We start from the raw sequence: 16,066 nt of genomic DNA, 5'->3' as shown, positions 1-16,066 counted from the left end.
CTTGTTTCCTTCCATTTTGCTTCCGACTCCAATTTATGCCCAAATTTGTGAAAAGAGTTGAATCTTCCGAACCGACGGTACAACTCACAAAAAGTGATATTTGCTCCATCCCGTTCTCTTAGCCAGGTGTCATCATCAGTTTAAAATGCTTCCTTGATCTTTTGACGATCCCACACATCCGGGACTAAAATATTCTTATCCGGTGTCTCTTTTCTCTTAAAACACATTTCTGTACTCTCGTAGTAAATCAATACCTGTTCAATGGTGGGGGTCAATTCAACATCTCCGAAGCGAAATACCATGTTCTGACCATCCCAAAAAGTTGTTAGTACATGGATCATTTCGGGCCAAGCGTCCATCTCGATCAAAGAAGGAAGATGCCCAATGTGTGTTCTAACAATCTTTCTCTCTTCTGTACCTATGTAATTCCACCACAGTTTTAGTTAATCGTCTGGTTTGGTGACCATCTTAAACTTTTCACGAGAATGCAATTGAGCCATATCTACATAAAAGAAGACAAAATAAGCCTTTGCCCGACCCCAAAAGATAATGGATTGAATTTAGAGAAGCATATATTTTTTCAACACATAAGCATGGTTTGTCTGTGATTGCTTCAGGGTCAAATACACATAGGGTAGGTTTTCTAATGGGCCTAATACCCCGCTCGGATATTGGTTCGTCCTAGGCACATGCCTAAAATAGGGTTTTGGTTTCGTTCTATCCTCGGTGTCTAGAGTGGGCTTGGACACTGGTTCTCAAGCGGACAACTTGAGTTTGAAAATACGAACAACGTCAAATGACTCACGTGCTGATAAGCTATTTGTATTTCCAACATATTTTGGAATTGAACAACAAGGGCCGGGATATCCACGAAACCCGAAAATAGTTTATAAGATGCAGGAAATGCCATAAGATGCGATGATTAAATTTTACATAATCCAAACACATAAACACATAAACAGTTAATCAAAGATGAAATAAAACATTTGGTTAGAACCTAGTTAGATCCCCAGCAGAGTCGCCATTTCTGTTTTGCGGAGAAATTTTGACTTTTTGAGAGAGTCGCCACTTAATTTTGAAAAGGAATTAAGAAACCTTTATAAAACACTTTAAATGGTCTAAAATAGAAAAATTGTTTAAGTTAAGAGATTCTGAGTAAGCGGTTCCTATTAACGTTTTAGGAAGGTGTTAGGCACCTAAAACTTCCGCTAACTTGCGGTTATTCGGACTGTTTGAAAATCGTCTTTGACTAACTTTGGAAAAGAGTTGATTTCTGCAAAGAAAAGAAATTTTAGTGATATTTTAGTGTTTATGCAAAACTAGTTTTTAGGCAACTTAGTTAGGGATTTTAACTAAGTTCGCAAAGAAACATGTAAATAAGTAAACGAAAGGAAAAGGGGAGAAAAGTGGGGAAGTAGTGATTTAGGCTTTCAAGCCCAAACCATCGGCCCTGTCCTAATCTAGTTAGGTTTTCAACCCATTTCACCTGTCTTAGTCTAGTTTTTGAGCCTTTCACTCGAGTCTCGCTCCACCTGCATTAAATTTACAACTTTGGCTTTGAGACCCAAATGAATAAAGGAATAAAAATAAACAAGGACAACAATGATTAACTAAAATAAAATAAAATAACAAATGAGACTTTTGTCTCTTAGCCACTCAAAATGTGGGATTTCGACCCCTCCTTCCTCTTTCGACTCCTCTTACTTGTTCTTTATAATCAGCGTTCAAATTCTTCTAAACGGGGTGGGCCTTAATGTCCCAATTCATAATGTGAGAGTCCAATGGGACTCCCAAGCGGGTTCATGCAAAGCAAAAGGTGAATGAATTAATGGATGTTCTCAAGACCCTTTACATTTATAGATAAATTATTCAACAAAAAATACAACATTTTAGGAAAAGGAAAATAGTGATTCACTTGCTACCTATAAACATGTGGACTGTAAAAAATGTCTAAATACATCAATCTCAAGATTATGAAAAGTATGGCTTGCAATCGAGTCAATTAGTTAAAGAATGTGTCAATCATAACACTCACACAAATAGATCCACACACTACAATCTCCACATTATTTCAAAGCAAAGTTAAGGAGCTTAATTGACCAAGTCTCCGCTACTTTTGATCACGTATGGTACCAATATAATCATAAAATTTTTAGAAAAGAGTTAAACCAGATTATTCAACGAATATATGAGGCAAATCAATTCACTGCCTTAAGTTGGGACCCCAAAAAAAGAAAGCTAATCAACGATGGGAACATTCAGCTATATGGAAACTAAGATCCTGTATTATTTGTATCAAAAGAAAGATAAGAGAATTTTCATAACATGATACTTGCAGACATTAAAGACAAAAAGTAAGGATTTGACACCTGAAAGATAAATCCCAGTGTTTTCTTCTTGACATTGTAAGTCAGGGAAAACAAAGTGAAGAGTCCTCTTTTAACCAAGAAATAACGAGATGAACGATGCTAAAATGTGCGTAGAACTTGAAACATATTTTGCAAAATATCACTCAAAAAAGACATAAAATTTACATCATTCCATAATAACCAAGAGATATAAGATTTACATCATTCTATAATAACCATTCTGAGCAATTAAGTATCAACAGAGTATGAATAATAGCATCTCCAGAGAGGATCAAATAACTTTAAATATAGCAAATTCTGGGTAAATTTGCGCAACGTTCATCAAAGCACAAACTTAACGTCCATCATTAAACCAATCATGACACAGGTAAGATGATAGAAAAACAATTTAATGCCTCATACTCTAACAGTACCTACACTAGGGAGGAAAATTAACGTGAACATGCAAAGGGAATGCATTTTCTTTTAGCTATAGCAACTTACAACCAATAAGAAATGAATGTGTTTAGAAAATTGTAAAGAAAACAGTGAACATCTCAGCATACCAAAATGTCAATTGTCACCATATAATAGCGAGATAAAGTTGAAACATTTAAGAACTGAATGGAAAGAACGTTACCTGTTCGGGGAGCAGCAAAATGGGAACAAACGAGCTATCAGCAGTGTCTCAACCACCAGAGATCAGCCCTCAATATTTTGGACCCCAAGACGAAAGAAGTGAGAACAAAACTCCCTCAAAATCCTCTTTGAAGAAAAGATAGAGACCCCCTAGATTTTCAACTACGATTTTCGACTTAAATTTCGAAACAGAATTCGAGTTCCCAAAGATTTTTCTAAACACAATTTCTAGATCCTCCAATTCTTCCCCTCTTAGAGCCCTAGAGTCAAGACAAAAAAAAAACCTCCCTCACAGTGAGCTGATCGGTCTTTATATAGGGCTCCAAATTCGGAGGGAATTTAGGTGTTTCGAAAGGGGAGTAATTCAAAATTTCACTCGGATCAGGATACCCCTAACAGATTGTACCCCTTTGTACCAAATTCTTGGATGATTCCCAAATAGGTGGACCAATCACCATTGGAAAAAATGAATTCCCCCTTCCAACCACTAAAAAACACCCAAATATGTACCAGATTCGTACCTCTATCCCAAAATTCATAGAATTAAACGTTGGAGGACACCTCAACACTATATAGAAGGTTCAAAATTCCTCGACGTACACATTCACGTGGGAGTCACGCAATCCGTACAAACTGATGGTGAAAGAATGTATTTGGGTTTTTTTCGGGTTGAAAATGGGTCAAACTTGGATTGATGGATTTGGGGTCGATTTTGTGATTGTTGCTGTTGTTCTCTGATATTCGATATTGCTCGCTGTTGTTTGAGCATATTGTGAAGAGAAGGGGTGAAGGATAATCGGGTATTTGGAGCTGAAGGTATCGGGTTTCACCGTTATTGGGGAATGGGTCATTTGATTGAGATTATTTGTGGCTAAGGGTTTTGAGAGTGGGTGTTGTTGAGAAAATAAGACGGGTTTGGGCCGGGTTCTTGAGAGTATTGGGCCAATTTGGGGGCTGGTATTGCTGATTCGAAAAAATGAAGGGGAATGGGCCACTGGAGTTGGTTGTTGCTTGGGCCCAGAATTGTTAGTGTTGGGCCTGTTTAATTGAAAAGGGAGAAATGGGCTACTGTTTGAAGAAAATATGAAATGGGCCCAGGTGTTTGGCAAAATCGGGTTTAAAATTGGGATGGATGGTTTAGAAAAATAGTTTCAATTAACATTTAACCCATTCTAATTAAATTTTGATCAAATTAAAGGCTAATTGGCCAAATGTATTGCGATTGTGGCCAATTTTATTTTCAATTTATGATCAAATTAATAGATTGATTAAATTGAATTGAAATTAAATAGGAATTAATACTTCTTTTAATCCCGACTTTCTTGATTTAATAAAACCAAACAAGTAATTCTCCAAATAGATTATTTGTGAGAATAAATTATTTTTAAATCAAGATTTAATTATTTAAATTTATTTTTCAAATAATCCTTAATTTAAAGTCCAATTTTGATGAAAATGTTCATTTAAATGACATCATTTGTACAATGCAAATACGAAAATAAATAATTATCACCTGAATGACAAAATTAGCCCAACTACCTATTTTAAAATGCATTTATTTGGAAAAGATAATTGTTGTCGTTTTATTTGAAAATCGAAGAAACTCAAGATTAAATGTAGTTGTGGAGGAAAAAAATTAGGTGTCAACAAGATGAACTCCCTATTAATGCAGAAGGTATTGACAAATGTTTGGTTGTGTCCATGGAGCATAGCAAACACAATAAAGCAGATACACAGTTTCATGCAAAACAAGCAAGTGTATTATCAACATATGTAGAGAGAGGGAAATTAATTAGCTAATTATTTAGCTAATTCAGCAATAGACACAAGTTCTTTCATCATCACAAGCTATCAACAATTAGGGAAAAAAGGTAAAGCAATCTTAAATAGTGACAAATGGCAAAGGCCATAGTTGAGGATCATACCAGTAAGATAATAAGGAGCAGGAAAATATTCAAGCTTTATAGTTTACATGTAATTTATATACAAAAGTATGTATCATCAATGAAAGTGCATGTTTTACTAAGCTTGTATAGAAATCAGCTCACAGCATAAAAAAAAGTGTAGATAGACCATAGGGAGCTGCAAAGACATGAGATGGAGACGGATAGCTGTTATATCTGACTTCAACAATTACTTGCTCTTCAAATCTATCAGGTGTTTTGCTTTGGAATACAAACAAAACAAGAAGGGTTTAGATTACTAAGTATGAACAGTAACCAGTGCACAGTATCAAGAAAGTGTAAATGACCCAGATGGAGCTATAAATACCTAAGATGGAGTTGGATAGATAAATATATGCGACATCAATTATCCTTTGATCTTTAAATCGTACAAGCAAATGAAGATAGGGTCAAAGCAGATCTAGAAAAAGTGAGGGGACGAAAAAAAAACAACATACTTAGCTGGTATACTCTGCAGATCAAGTCTTCTTAGATGCAAAACAATATCTAATTTTTACAAAGATTGGAGAATGAAGCTAAGAAGAGGAGAGTATCAATAGTTAGAGGAAATCAGAAACAAAAGAGTAAAATTTTAAAGAGATTTCAGTCACCTCTGTAAGCTGAAAGAAACATGATACCATGAAGAAGGATTTTCAAGATCGATTATCATCTTCAACAGAAGGAAGCGAAACAGTAGTGCAAGAGGTAGTGGAGCTGAAATGTGGTTTAGGAAACTTTTGATTTTAGAAACCCTACTCATGTTAAATATTTTATGTTTATTTTTGGGTTGGGCCGGGTATGGGAATAATGGTAGGTGCTGATTTGTTTGTAAGATGGGTTGGTCCATCATGTGATTATTTTTAATAAAAAGTAAAATTAAACAAAAAAAGGGTTGGGTATATTGACAATGTTGAACCTGTCAGACACAACTTTGTTTGATCTCTTTGAACCTAGCTCTTGGGATCTCCAGTCTGCTAGGTAGAGTTACCACCATACTGATTTATCCTAGATCGTAAATCCATTCTTTTGAATGTTCTCTCAACTCCCTCTCTAGATAGGCCTTTTGTAAGTATATTCGACACATTATCCTTTGACTTTATATAGTCGACAGTGATAATTCCACTAAAGAGAAGTTCTCTAATTGTATTATATCTCTGTCTTATGTGACGAGATTTACCATTGTACATCATGCTCCCTGTCCTACCTATTACCGCTGACTATCACAGTATATACATATTGGTGCCAATGGTTTGGGCCAATAAGGAATATCTTCCAAGAAATTATGAAGCCATTATGCTTCTTCACCATTTTATTTAATGCGATAAATTCTGATTTCGTTATAGAGTGAGCAATATATGTCTATTTGGATGATTTTTAAGAGACAGCTCCTCCACCTATAGTAAATACATATCCACTCGTGAATTTTACTTCATTTGATCCGGTGATGAAATTTTCATCACTATATCCTTCAAGTACCATGAGATATTTATTATAGTAAAAAACATAGTCTTGAGCGTATTTAAGATACCCTAAAACTCTTTTCATTGCCATCCAATGAGTTTTATTGCGATTACTCGTATACCGACTCAACTTACTAATAGCACCTGCTATGTCTGGTCATGTATAATTCATTATATACATTAGTCATCCCAATACTCTTGCTTACTCCAACTGTGAGTCACTTTTATCTTTATTCTTTTGAAGTGTAAAACTCACGTCCAATGGAGTCTTGGCAATTCTAAATTCCAAATACTTGAATTTGTCAAGTACCTTTTCAATATAATGAGACTGTGACAATGCCAACCCTTGTGAAGTTCTATGGATTCTTATTCCTAAGATCACATCCGCAATTCCAAGGTCTTTATAAAACTTGTTATCGAGAATTCATTTCATAGCATTTATGTTAGAAATGTCTCTACTAATGATCAACATATCATCCACATACAAACAAATAATGACCTTGTGATTTGGAGTGTCTTTAATGTAAATACATTGTCACATTCATTTATCTTGAACCCATTTGTCAACATGATTTGGTCAAACTTCGCATGCCACTATTTAGGTGCTTGTTTTAGTCCATAGAGTGACTTAACTAGTTTGTACACCTTTTTTTCTTTACCAGGAATCACAAAACCCTCGGGTTGTTCCATGTGAATTTCTTCTTCCAATTATCCATTTAAGAATGTTGTTTTCACATCCATTTGATGGATTTCAAGATCATATACTGCTGTCAAGACAATTAATATCTGAATTGATGTTATCCTTGTTACTGGTGAGTATGTATCAAAGTAATCAAGTCCTTCCTTCTATTTGTAGACTTTTACTACAAGTTTTGCCTGGTATTTGTCAATAGTACCATCCGCTTTGATTTTTCTTTTGAAGATCTATTTAGAACTTAAAGGTTTATTTTCTGGAGGAAGATCAACCAACTCTCGCGTATGGTTGCTTAAGATTGAATCAATCTCACTATTGACTGCCTTTTTCCAAAAGGATGAGTCTGACGACGACATTCCTTTTTTAAATGTTTGAGGCTCATTTTCTAAGAAAAATGTTACAAAAAACCGATCCAAATGAAGTTGACGTTCTTTGACGTGTACTACGTCTTGGATTCTCATCATTATGTACATTATTACTTGGTTCATCTCGAGGTCATTTAGACCCCCCACTAGACTGTTTATGTCTAATTTTATATGGATAAATGCAGTCAAAGAATTCAGTATTGTCTGATTCAATTTTCATATGTTCACTGATATCTGTATGTTCGGATTTATGAATCAAAAACTGACATGCTTTACTACTTTTAGCATATCCTATAAATATACTATCCACCATCTTAGGTCCTATCTTTAACCTTTTAGGCATAGGAACTTGGACCTTTGCTAGACACTCTCATACCTTGAAATATTTCACGTTGGGTTTCCTTTCTTTTCATTTTTCATATGAAATTTATAGGGTCTTACTGTGGGGCACTCTATTAAAAATTCGGTTAGCTATAAGGATTACTTCCCCCAACAAGTTTTTTGGTAAACCTAAACTTATAGCATTCATCATTTCCTTTAAGGTTTGATTTTTTCATTCTGTAATTTCATTAGATTGAGGTAAATACGGGGTTGTAGTTTGATGGACAATTCTATTCTCTACACATATTTCCACAAAGGGAGATTCATATTCTTCACCCCTATCACTTCTTATCATTTTAATATTTTTCTCTAATTGATTTTCAACTTCAGCTTAATATTTCCTAAACGTATCTATTGCTTCATCCTTATTGTTTAGCAAATAGACATAACAATACCTAGTGCAATCATCAATAAAAGTTATAAAATATTTTTTTCCACCACGAGATGGTGTTGACTTCATATCACAAATGTCAGTGTAGATTAAGTCTAGGGGATTGAAATTCTTTTCAATGGGCTTATGCGGATGCTTAGCATACTTTGATTTCACACACGTTTGACATTTTGATTTATTGCACTCAATGTTTTGTAGTTGACATGTCCTAATCGTTCATACCATAAATCATTAGACTCAAGCAAGTAAGAAGAAATAGAACCTTTATTGATTTCAACATTCATTACAATTATCTTAAATAGGCCCTCAGTGAGGTAGCCTTTTCCTACGTACACTTCTCCTTTACTAAGTATAATTTTTTTGAAAATAAATACACATTTGAGTCCATTTTTATCAAGAAGTGATATGGAAATTAAGTTCTTTCTTAACTCCGGTACATACATGACATTATTAAGAGTCAACACTTTGCTTGATGTCATTTTCAGAAAGACTTTTCCTGTTTCTTCAACTTTTGCAGTTGCAGAGTTTACCATGTAAATCTTCTCTTTGCCTTAAGTTGGAGCCAACACAGCAAACAACTCTTTATTTGCATAAACGTGGTGGGTGGCACCAGAATCCATCCACCATTCTCGAGGATTTCCCTCCAAGTTACATTTTGAAAGCATGACACAGATCATCTATTTCGTTCTTGAATTCAGCCATATTTACTTGATCCTTCCTTTTGCCTTTCTTTGGGGCACGACAATCTGTAGACTTGTGGCCAATCTTGCCACAATTAAAGCATTTCGCTTTGAATTTCTTCTTAGGATAATTGCTTTGTTGTCCCGCTTTCTTCCGCTTCTTTGGGTTATTGGGGTCGTCTTCTACAATGTTCGCTCCATTCATTGCAGAATTTTCTTTAGACCTCCTCTCTACGACTTTATTTTCCTCTTCAATGCGTAGCCTCACAATGAGGTTTTCGACTGTCATCTCCTTTCGTTTGTATTTCAAGTAATTCTTGAAGTCCTTCCACCAAGGTGACTTCTCAATTATTGCAGCTACTTGAAATGCCTCGTTCACAACCAAACCTACAACATAGTTTATGTGAATATTAAGAACATTTTAAACATGTTCAAATAAGGTATTCATTAAATTTATACCTTTTGCAAGGAGAGTGTGGATGATGACTTGCAACTCCTATACTTGAGAAATGACAGTCTTGCTATCGACCATTTTGTACTTAAGGAATCTTGCAACATAAAACTTTTTGGTTCCCGCATCCTCAGTCTTATATTTCTTTTCCAGCGCATTCCACAATTCTTTAGATATCTTCATTACGTTGTAGACGTTGTATAAGTCATCTTAGAGGCTGCTTAGGATGTAATTCCTACATAGAAAAGCTGAATGTTTCCACGCCTCTGTTACAACGAATCGCTCCTGGTCCGAAGTTCCTTCGGGCACTTCTGGAGCATCTTTTGAAATAAACCTTTGAAGACATAAGGTTGTTAAATAGAAGTACATCTTTTGTTGCCACCTCTTGAAATCAACTCTAGAAAATTTTCTGAGCTTTTCCGCTAGTGCCATAGCGGGTGATGCATTTGTGCGACTGGTTTTGGCAACACTTGTCACACCTTCAACATGACCGTCTATAGTTATTTTTTCCTGTCACAAAGAGACAGTCAACTTTAGTATAAAATTATACTTATTACATGTTCGTAGCAACTTATAAACACTACTTGTTTCTAGTTTAACGATGAAGTTTTTATGTCTTCCAATCGTTAACCGAATGACCTTTAACTTGTGATTAAGATTTTATTTCTTCACATCACTTGTTAAGTTCAAACAGAGTAGAAAGTTTAAAGCTTTAATCTTCAGAAACCAAATAATACAGATTATGAAAGAAAAAAAAACTTTAGTGAAAAGAAAATTTCACCAAACAAGCAAAGAATTTTTTTTGTCCAATTATTTCTTTAAGATTGTTGTTTTAGGTACACAATTTGTATTATGTCAAAACAACTTCAACACCAGTTCAAGATTAAATCAAGAACACTTATGAAGTTTTTCAACACCTTCAACACAAGTTCAATATGAACTATCAAAGAAGTGTGTTATTTCATTTTAAAGAAAAAAGATGAAGCAGAATAAGCCAAGTCTTCCGAATTCACGGAATGTCCTTAAGAAAATAATTCAAGTACCCGAAGTTGCAGAATTTTCCTCCAGAATAAAATAGCTTCACAACCAGAATGTAGTGGTACCTCAAACTTTCTGGTTTTCTTCGAACTTACTCAACGGGAGATGATCACACAGAGTCTTTAGAAGCAAAAGAAATATTTTTTCTATGCAGAAATTTTTATCCTAACCCTATGAAAAACATGCAGGTTTATTTAGCCATGAAGTGCCTTTTCGGAAAGGAGGCAATGGTTCATCGTAAAGGTGTATCATTTCGGAATAGTCATGTCTGTCCATTCTGAAACATGTCTTTTCTGAATAGTCACAACTGACCGAACAGTCACCATTTTTTCCGAAACAGTGTGTCTTTTCCTCGAAGGGTTGTGTCCATCTATTTTTCATTCACACCAATTGAACTCAATAGGGCTAAGGTTAAGTTTGATGTAGAACGTGTAGTAATGGCTGGTGGAGCCACTGGAGCTAATGAAACCCTCATCTTTTGTTTGGCTGATCCTGGCGATGCTTTTTAGTCCCCACACCCTATTACCCAGGGTACGTATATACGTATATATTTGTATCGAATTTTACTTAAAAACATTGATAGTTCAAATATAAATTTTCCAGCAATATTGAGTTCAGTTCTTTGCCTTCATTTCGATTTGTTTGACATAGTTTTCTTTTAATTTCATTTAAATAAACGTCTCTTTCCTTTCGTGACATTTCTTGAATTCTAACATTTTACATGACATGTTTAAAATCATAAAGTTAAATATAATTTTAATATAGTCTACATATTTTTAGTTTGAGACCATATGATCTAAAAGTTTTTTTTTTTTTTTTAACTTTGTATTAAGAAAAAAAACAAATAAAATAAATTGAAATGGGGAAGTGTATTTGCCTGTGGGCCTATTGATTGGAGGGGAGTTCTTTGTTTTAATAAAAGAGCACCTAGTACAACAGTAATTAAACTATACGTAATGGTCAAGTCTGATGGACTTTAAGAACTAATAATATTAACGGCAGTCCCTTTTAGTACCAGTTCATTTATCAAAAAAGTTAAACAAAGTATCAAACAAATGACATTCTAGCTTCTTTGTTTTAGAAGTCTATTTCAAAAAAAAAAATGAAGTATTGTTTTTATATTTTGAATTTAAACTTTAAAATTGTCATTTATATTTATAGAAACACAAATATTTGTAATGACTTATAAATTAAAACGGAGGAATAAAAGTTTATGGTATATACATCGACAATAGAAATTTAATTTACTCCTACCATCCCAATGATGTGACACATATTTTACAAGGTATATATACATTGACAATATAAAAAGTACTTCAAATCACAAAAATTGATAATGTAAAATATTTTTAAGGCATGTGAAAAATATCATAATAAAAAATTAATATATACATTTGCATGTGTATATTAAAGCTTCAGTTGTATTGAGATGAATAATAACATTTCTTGTAAATTGATTAAAGAGTTTAAGTTTTGTGCACCGTGAGTGTACAAAATATTCTACACTATCACTTAACTTGACCTGCTATTGCAGGTTATCCAATTATTTATATAAAAACTAAAAAAAGAAAAAATTAAGTAACCTGCAATAGCAAGTCAAGTTTACCTGACAGTGTAGAATATTTTGTATACTGACGGTGCACAAAACTTAAATTCTTGATTAAATGCAGATTCAATATGGACCTAAGGTGGAGAACTGGTATACAACTTCTACCCATTTCATGCAAGGGCTCCAACAATTTCAAAGTTACTGTAGAAGCTGTCCAAGAGGCCTACCAAAATGCCCAACAAGCAAATATCAACGTCAAAGGCTTGATTTTGACAAATCCTTCTAATCCATTAGGCACCATATTGGACAGGGACACGTTGAAAAAACTCTTGACCTTCACCAGCCAACACAACATTCACCTTGTTTGCGATGAAATCTACGCGGCCACCGTGTTTGATGCTCCACAATTCATGAGCATCGCTGAAATTATTGATGACGATGAAATAAGGAATCATTGTATTAATAAGGATTTGGTACATATTGTGTCTAGTCTTTCGAAAGACATGGGTTTTCCAGGATTTAGAGTGGGAATTGTATATTCGTTCAATGATGATGTCGTTAATTGTGCAAGAAAAATGTCGAGCTTCGGTCTTGTTTCCACTCACACGCAGCATTTGCTAGCTTCCATGTAGGGTGGCAAAATGAATAAATTATATGATTATCTGTCTGTGTTTTTATCCATGCTAAATGAATTGGGTATACAATCGATTTAATAGTGAGTCAAATAGGGGTTAATTCATATTATCCATTCTGAAATATGGATAACTCATGGTATCCACCAATTACACTCTCCTTAAAGTATGACTATGTGAAGATGTATCAATCTCTAAAAGTATACTTATTCAGGGTGCGTTTGGAATGAAGAAAAATATTTTCAATTTATTTTTAAAATAATTTTAGTTTATTTTTAAAAATTTTTATTTTCTTCATCTTTTAAATTTTTAAAAACTTTTTGTTTAAAAAATGACTTTTGTCATTTAAATTATTTGAACCGCCCTTTTTTTTCTTTTTTCATTTTTTTTCTTTTTGCTTTTTTCCTATTTTCATTTTCTTTTTTTCTTTTTCGTTTTTTCTCTCTTTTCTATTTCTGACTTTTATTTTTCATTGTTCTTTCTTTTCTTTTCTTTTTTTTGTAATTTTTTCTTTTCGTGTGCCCCCCCACCCCACCCATTTTTTTTCTAACTTTCTCTCTCTCATTTCTATATCTAGCTTTTATTCCTCTTATTCTTTTTTTTTTTTCACTTTTTTATATTTTTTTCTTTCTCATTTTTTCTTTTCTATTTTATTTTGTTTATACTTTTGAAAAATATTACTACATTGAGCACAAAAAATATCACAATCCCGTATTGTATTTGTATATGCACCATCATTTATGTTTTTGTGTTTGTTGATAAAATTTTATTGTATTTTATAGTTTGCATTATTTGTATTTTTAAATAATTATTATTTTTTCTAGGAACACTTGTATTTATATCAATTGATAAAAATTATATTTAATTGATACAAATTGAATAATACAATGATATTACACAAGTACAAATGCTAAATTATACAAATACAAATGTTACATTTGTATCAAATGATACATATTTATATAACTTGAACTATACAAATGATACTTTTTTATATACATATACTAATGATATGTTTGTATTAAATGATACATGCATATTTTTGTATTTTAGACTCAAGCAAATACAATTAATTCATATACTTGTTTGTGTACAAATACAAATGATAAATTATATATATTCACGTCTAAACTATTTAAATACAAATAATAAATTTATTTAAAGTATTTAGAATGATACAAATAAATATAAAATACAACAACAACAACAACAAACGAGAGGAAAAAAATGCAAGAAAAGTAAAAAAAAATTGACAAAAAAAATAAACGAAATAAAGAAAAAAGGAAAATAATACAAAAAAGGGGAAAAAAGATGACAATAAAGAAAAATAAAACAAAATGAAAAAATAAAGAAAAATTTAAAAAGAAAAAAAAGATGAATAAATGGAAAAGAAAAAATGAGAAACGATGAAAAGAAAAAATGAAACGAAAAAGAAAAAAATGAAAAATGGAAAAGAAGAAAAGAAGAAAAAAACGAAAAGGAAAAAAAATTTTAAAAATGAGAAGAAAAAAAGCTGGAAAAGAAATAAAAGAAAGAGAAAGAGAGAAAAGTAAGGGAGAAATAAAGGAGAGAGATTAAGGGTTGTATTTTATTAGCAAGAGGCTATGAATTGTAACTAATCAAAATTTAAGCTAAATTAAATAATTAAAAGTTTATGTTTGTTAAGCCATGTAGTTTTCCTTGTAATATAGGAGTACTTTTGTTTTTACATAAAAAGAAGTAATAGTAATGGATATCCATATTATCATTTGAATTTACCCATTTTATCCATATAAAATATGGATCGGGTTGGATAATTTATCCATTTTCACATGACCCATTTTTTACTCGTCATATCCAACTCAACCCGCCTGTTTGTCACCCCTGCTTCCATGTTGTCTGACAATGAATCCGTTGAAGAATTTCTCATTGAAAGCGTGAAGAGATTAAAGAAAAGGCATGAGAAATTCACCAACTGGCTTGAAGAAGTCGGAATAAAGTGCTTAAAGGGCAATACGGGGCTTTATTATTGGATGGATTTGCGGCTGATGCTAAAAGAACCAACATTTGATGCTAAGATGAATCTATGGAAACTAATCATAAACGACGTGAAACTCAATGTATCGCCAGGATCTTCTTTTAATTGCACGAGGGTAGGGTGGTTTCGAGTTTATTTTGCAAATATTGATGATTAAACCGTGGAGATCGCGCTCGCTAAGATTCAAATGTTCGTGGATGCTAATAATAATGCTAATGAAAATGGAGTCGTGAAGAACAAGCAGCATTGGAAGAGAAATAATTTACGACTAAACTTCTCGAATAGGAAGTACGATGAAAATGCTATGAATTTGAATATGATGTCTCCTAATTCTCCGATTCCTATCTCACTGCTTGTACGAGCAAGGAACTAAAATTGAATATTAGGAAAATAAGACAGATAATTGTTATTGTATTAACAAATAAAGTTACAAGCCATATAAGATGAGAATTGATGGAGAAGAAATTGAAGTAATGGGATACTGTTATTCTTTTGTAATGAAGCCATATATTATTCTTATATAATAGTACTAATTGTTTTAGTTGATCAATTGTAAATTGTTGTCTCACGTTTTGATGATGACTAGTTGATATTGGAGGATTAGGTCCCTTGCATACCTTGCCCTAGAACAGCTGTCACATCTCTGCACAATTTTGTTCGCTAGTGCAACAAACTGTGCAGGTGCACAGCGTACCTGATTAGGCACATGGTCCAATCAAAATTTAACTTTTCATTCTACACTATAAATGCAAAAAGATGTTTCTTCTTCCATAGTTTTTACAAATTAAAGAACTCCTTGGTGGTGACGAAAAATCGTTAAGATCAAGTTCTAAATCTATACTGCTTATAGTTAGGGTTCTTGAGTCTTTCTTTATAACTGATTTACTCAATATATAAGAGTAAAGCTTATTTATTGCTATAGAGTTTCTTAGGTAGGGTTACCTAAGTTGTGTCAATTAGAGTTAATCGATTTTGAGAGTGCAAGTGACAGAGCTATCAAGAGGTGGTTGTAGTAGAGTTATTATAAATTAAAAAATTTAGAGTTAAGTTCTAATGGAGTCTGTAATCGAGATAAGTTTTGATTATAGTGGAGTTTGAGAGCTTGTGAGGGCAAGCCGTGGTTTTCCCTCTATTAAGAAAGGAGGTTTTTATGTAAATCTATGTGTTATTTTATTTTTCGCATTTTTGTATGTTCACTGTATTATTGCTATACTCCTCACCTTAGGGACCTGGCCCCTTAGCAGTATTGTACCCTCCATGTTTCAACAACTGGTATCAGATCAAGGACACTCTAAAAGTCTAACACCTAGAGTGAATTCTTGATCATGTATGCACCACCTAATCTAGAGAAAGGAAAATCTACTATGAGGCCACCACGTTTCAATGGACAATATTGTAGGTGGTAGAAAACTAGGATGTATGATTTCATTATGGCTGAGGATAGTAAATTGATAGATGTGATACTTGATGATCCTCAT

General features: G+C 33.2%; 1 pseudogene; it reads left to right on the top strand.

Annotated features, from left to right (window-relative positions):
* Nucleotides 1-14,961, top strand: part of LOC107844521 — a 50,587-nt pseudogene extending 35,626 nt beyond the window's left edge.
* Nucleotides 14,962-16,066: the final 1,105 nt, after the last annotated feature.

This window comes from Capsicum annuum, chromosome 5 (genome assembly GCF_002878395.1).
Source record: "Capsicum annuum cultivar UCD-10X-F1 chromosome 5, UCD10Xv1.1, whole genome shotgun sequence".
NCBI classification, from domain to species: Eukaryota; Viridiplantae; Streptophyta; class Magnoliopsida; order Solanales; family Solanaceae; genus Capsicum; species Capsicum annuum.
This window is presented reverse-complemented; position numbering and strand designations above follow the sequence as displayed.